This window comes from Centruroides vittatus, unplaced genomic scaffold (assembly GCF_030686945.1).
Source record: "Centruroides vittatus isolate TY-2023 unplaced genomic scaffold, ASM3068694v2 contig_884, whole genome shotgun sequence".
In the NCBI taxonomy this organism is placed as follows: Eukaryota; Metazoa; Arthropoda; class Arachnida; order Scorpiones; family Buthidae; genus Centruroides; species Centruroides vittatus.
Window position 1 is genome coordinate 1,144,130 of NW_027122576.1, and position 6,000 is coordinate 1,150,129.

Here is a 6,000-nt window from a genome sequence, read left to right on the forward strand (position 1 = left end):
TTTCGACTTCACCGTGACCTTTCACCGTAGAATCACCGTACACCTTTCTTAGCAAGTTTAAAATCTCCGTAGGTGTTTTACCTAAACGCTGACAAAATTTAATGTTGGAGGTTGTTCTTGAAACTCCACTTTGATTTCGTCGCAGGAGAAAGGTAACTATCTCCGGAAAAAAACAGCAGCGCTCGCGGTTTAATCACATGACATGGGTGAAATTACCTGAACACGTAGAGGTGGTTTGGTAGAATCCATTTCATACGCTGTAACTTCAAATACATGCTTTTGTTGTCATAGATTACTGCATTTCCCAAATTTTTGGATCGTAGCACGTATATATTACTATTATTTTTTGTTCAAGAAAAATTTAAAAAATATCTATGATTAAATATTAATATGAAATCTTCTCATTCTTCTAAATTGTTTCCATTAATATCTGCTTCGGGGGGAAAAATGCAGTATCATTATAACTAATGACACTCGTAACTTAATGAAGCGTCACGCTTCTGGAAATCATCCTAATCACACTCAAATTAGATTTATCACGGGATAATTAAAAGCATATATGCGCATATATTAATTAAATGCTTCATTACATTCCATAACAAATTATAAAACATAATCAAAAAGTATTATTTAATAAAATTTTATATTTTAGTTTTAAAGTATTAACAATAAATTTATTTAATGACTTACACATTGTTTTAATACGAACAATACGAATAAAATTAAACAGGTTTCTTTATATAGCTTGAATATGTTACTATATTCTCTTTCTTCAACGTTAAAATGACGCCAATGGAGACCATTACTCCACCCATTAAAGTATATATATTTGGTAAATCGTACTTCCATATAATGTCCCAAATAACAGTAGTTGCTATGGCAAATATATTACATATAAGACTAACATTTCCAGTTTCGTAGTTTTGAAGGGCACTAATATCAAATATATTGACAAAACCTCCTAAAAAGAATTGCATCACCGGCAGCCATTCATCGATGCCACAATATAGTAAACGGTAATTCGTTAAAGCGGGTAGCATTATCGAACAGATCATTAAACCGATAATACCGTTATAGAAAACAATTACCGAGTAATGGGTGCGTAATAAAGCGGGCATACGTACAAAACAGTTCGATATAGCGTTAGTCGTTACTCCACACAGCACCGTTAGCATTCCCCAAAGGTAAAAATAATCATAATCGTCGGTTCTGTTTTCAAATTTGATCATCAGTAAAATTCCTCCCGAACAGAGTGCTAGAGTAGTTACACGCGCGGAAGAATAGGGATCCTTAATGACGATTCTGGCAAAAACTGACGTCATTATAGTTGTACATCCGCATACGATAACATTTTCAAGTAGAGGAATGTATAATAGAGCCGAGAATATAAACAGGAAGGCGAAGAATTTGGCGACGGAATGTATTACGATTAAAATCATAGTTTCGTATTCGTAGACGAAATTACTTTTTGTGTACATCATAATGGGAAGGGAATGGAACGCCATTCCAGAAAAAAACTGCACGGCGGATTGTACGGACGAGACATAACTCAATCTCTGACGGATTACGAACACAGTAGCAAAACTTACGCCAGCCACTCCCAAAAATACAAGACACAATGCGCGTTTTATTGTCTGCTTTCTGGTGTCTCGTTTCACTTCCGATATTATCATATACACTTCGGAGTCGTTCCGATTCTCTTGGGTTAGATGGACAAAGTCTGTCTCACTTACAATTCTCGATCGAATTTCGTCGATTATACTGCTTCGTCTGTCCATACTTAAGTAATTAATTATTACTAATTTACGAAATATAAATAAATATAATCTACGGAACAAATATAACTGGAAGATTTCGTTCGAATTTTAGTTTAAATAATTCGAATGTTTTAATATTTTGAATTATTAACTGTAATTTGTTGTATAGGCCTACATGCAATTTTAGTATTGATGTAAAGAAACACACATTTATATTAATACATTATTAATAATAGATTTCATTTTGGTAGGGGGAGACCGGCGCTAATTGTTACAATTTCAGCTTTATTTATTTATTTTTTAAATAATTTCTTAAAAATAATTTTCCTAATGCATCTGAAATATTGAAATATTTAGCAATGAACCGTACTTTTTTGGATATGTTACTATATCCTACACACACATACTATATATATATATATACACACACACACACACACACACACACACATATATATATATATAATTATATATGTATTAACTTACCCGGATATGGGCTATGTTGTTACAGAGTCGGGTAAAGTTGTTATATTAAATTATTTATATAAAAATTAGAAATATAGGCAAAATATTAAGGGAGAGACAACACCATGTAAGGCATCGTTGGAATGTCACGACTTTATGATGATCTGCAGATGTTCAGAGATAATTTTCTTTCCTTAACGTCCTTTGTCGCTTTCTTGTGTACAGTACGTCTTCATGTATTGACTTTGTGAGTTTTCCTCTTATGTTCGTATCATTCTTTAAAGGGAAAGCCGAAAACAATAACATGTCAAAAGTGTGGAGTGTTCCTAAGTTGTTATATTGTAACGACGTGTAGCCTCGAAATTCCTTTTACTTTTAGCCTAGTCCTGTCCTTAAACTATGCAAACAGATTGATCGGTAACCACGCAAAATTAAATTTAAGTAGTAACATAAACATGTACTGTACAATAACAGTAACATATGTTCAGATGTTCGAGCCAAAATCACGCGTGAAACAACCAAAAGATGTTATTTTACGTGTGATTTTGACAACCAACCTTCTGTACTTTCAGAACAGAAGACGATGAGAAAGAACGCTTGCTATTTCGGCTCACTTGCCTTTGCCAACCCCAAACTAGCAGAATCTCTTAAAAATTCATCGTAATTGCTTGCCCGGTCCCCTTATAATTCTGTATAAGTGCGACAAGGTAAACGAATTAATTACTCGATTTTATGGATTTTAAACAAGTTTATGGTAATATTTACCATTCAATAGGCGTTTAGAATAGAATTAAGCAAGATTTTCCTACAGGTCTTCTTATCAAAGTTATTAATTTATTCTCTTTGATTAAGTATTGGAAAAACATCCAACCGAATTTTAACCGATTTTACTATCAGATCAGATTTAAAGTTTGTCAAATCCCGATATAAATAATATTCTCCTAAATAAACAAAGAATACAATAAAACTTATTCCAGTCAAACAATTCGCTACTGTAAATTACGAGTGATGGCAAATAAAAACCAAATTGGCAACAATAAAATGTGTTGAAAATTATTTTAAATGTCGAGAATATGTTTAAAGATTTGATATAAACGAAAAGGCACAGGCAATTTAGGCTTTCGTCGACTTAAATACGTGGTTATCCGGGTTCAATACTTGGGATCCATTACTAGTTGGGTTCTTATATCTTGCATAATATCGAGTATTATCTGATAACGGGCTGTACTGTACGTTGTATAACCTTATATAAAATACCTCGAAAATCCACGCTTGTATCTTAATTGACACTTGAAGAATTTGACAGGATCAATTATCATTTGAATTCGATGCGAATCGAATGAGTGTGGAAAGTATTGATAACTTTCTTTTCTGAATATCAATAACCCCCAATTTTATTTATAAATTTTTAATTTTATTTTAAACATTTTATAAAATAAAGTAAAAAAAAAAATATCCACAGAAAGAAGTTCTCTGTTTGTATTGATTCATAAGAAATGTGAAAGAGATATATTGTCCACAAGATAAATGGAAGGCAGATGACACTTTTTAACTTTGTAAAACACGGAAATTCTGATTGTTTTATTTGTTCGTGGCTCCAGAAAAGATTTTTATAAACTTTACATTAAAGACTATATATATATATATACTGTACATATATAAATTCATTTATATATTATTAATAAATATTCTCTTCCATTCTCCTTCCGAGAAGTTTATTTATAAATAACTAGCTGACCCGGCCACGCGTTGTTGTGGCTCAAAATGTATCTATTATAAATGTATCAGACTTCCCCCGTGGGGAGAATTTCAAAAAATCCCTTCTTAGTGTACATTCTCTTGACGTACCCTATTAAAACGCAATCAAAAACGCATCTAAAATAGTATAATAAAAGCCGAGTTCTTCACAGTAAGTCTTAATCCCGTCATTTTTCCCGCTGGGGAATATCGAAAAATCTCTTTTTAGTGTATATTCTGTTGACGTAACCTATTAAAACGCAATTAAAAACGCAAAAAACCGCATGTAAAATAGTATAATAGAAGCCGAGTTCTTCACGGTAAGCCTTAATCCCGTCCATCTCCCCCCACTGGGGGGGATTTCGACATGTATATTATATAAAAACACGTGCGTATTCGAATGCAACGTTGTGTCAAAATTTTCAAAGGAATCGGTAGGAACAAACGAACGTTATATTTTATTTATATAGATAGATAGAAAATGATCTGCTTCAGTCCATTCTCACAGAAAAGCAGAATGCCTCACAGAAAAGCAAACTTAGGTCGTCGGAAGTTAGCGCCATCTGTTGGACATAAAAGCCTTAATCCATATATAAATATATTTTTGAAAGGGGGAAATGGTGTAGGGGTATGAAAAATAGATAGTAGCCGATTCTCAGACCTACTGAATATGCATATAAAATTTGGTAAAAATCGGTAAAGCCGTTTCGGAGGAGTACGGTAACTAACATTGTGACACGAGAATTTTATATATAAGATTATTTTACAAAATTAGTATAAGTTTTTAAGTTCGAATTAACTAAAACTTAAATAACGCGTGCATAAATATCTGCTACTTAAACGAAGTATGCTAATTTTGATGGATGACGAGCAACCTAAAAATATTCGAATTTTTTTCTATATAACATACAGAATATTAGCGATGAGTGAATAATCATTTATAAAGTTCGCTCTCTTTATGTCATTGTTCAGATATTGAATAAAATATTTTATCTATTTTGGTTGGCTATACAAATGCCATCAACCCAGTTTCTCTTCGTGTGAATTTATTTCGTGTCGTATTATCGTAATTAAACTCAAAAAATCTTTGTTTTCTTTTATTCTAAATTTAAATTAATTAACCGAATTTTACCGAAATAGTCTCTTTTATCTTTTTTTATTTTACAATAAATAAGATTGTTTCTCCCTTGTTTCTCTTCTAGACTAAGTAACTGTAAATCCAACTTCACCGCATGGACTGATGTAAGAGGAGCAAGTTTATTACAGGCGTCGTTGTGAGTAAATAAACTTTATTTTATTCTATTGATTTGAAGGAAGAAAGGAAAAACTTCCCGAAACTTTCAAACTGATAAAGTTTCTTTTCTTTCAATATTTATCTAATGTATAATTATAATTCCAGTTTCACATTGACAGATAAAAATTCCATTTTTCGTATGTATCATATTTCATGTCTCTTTTGTAACTAGAAATAAATCAAAATCTTTAAAAAATAATTCAGCTCTGTCATATTGATTTTCAAATATATATATATAAGAAGATATTTTTATTGTTTAAAGCAGGGCCTCGTGTTCTCTTAGAGAACAAGTCTCTGCTTTGTTTGTTTGTTTACGTGTGTCGAGCCACTTATGTGTTTGAGGACACATTTAAATAAATAAAGCGAAGTTAAAAATTATAATATATTTTTTAAATAATAAAATTTGATTTTAAAAAATTAATTTTTTCTCTACACAGAAGAAATCCAATGGAATAAATACTTTGCAACAATTCTGTTTATGGCAACACGACACGTGGGCGTCCTGCCTCCCGGGAGGAATTTATATGGGAAACTGGACCTTATTTAGGTGTTACTAACGTGAAGAAAATCCGGAAAACTTCACGTGACCCACCCATTGGACAGGCGCGAACCCACGATAACTACCAGTTTCAAAAGTGGGTAACAGTTTGTTTAGGCTTTTGTATATATGAGACACGTGCCAAGCGGCGTTGCTGGTTCTCCAGTAATACGGAGTGATTAAATTACCGTTTGTTACCATATAGATGA

At 32.3% G+C, this 6,000-nt stretch overlaps 1 long non-coding RNA gene across 2 annotated transcripts in view; it reads left to right on the top strand.

The window, feature by feature from the left end:
• LOC136983600 (uncharacterized) overlaps window positions 1-5,791 on the top strand; it is a 42,037-nt gene extending 36,246 nt beyond the window's left edge. Inside the window, exon 5 of one of the 2 annotated variants that reach the window (XR_010882069.1) lies at window positions 5,691-5,791. This is a non-coding gene — a long non-coding RNA (uncharacterized lncRNA). Of the gene's footprint in view, window positions 1-5,161; window positions 5,289-5,690 lie in introns of those variants that run through there. The other variant, XR_010882067.1, reaches the window with a different exon arrangement.
• The last annotated feature ends 209 nt before the right edge of the window (window positions 5,792-6,000 follow it).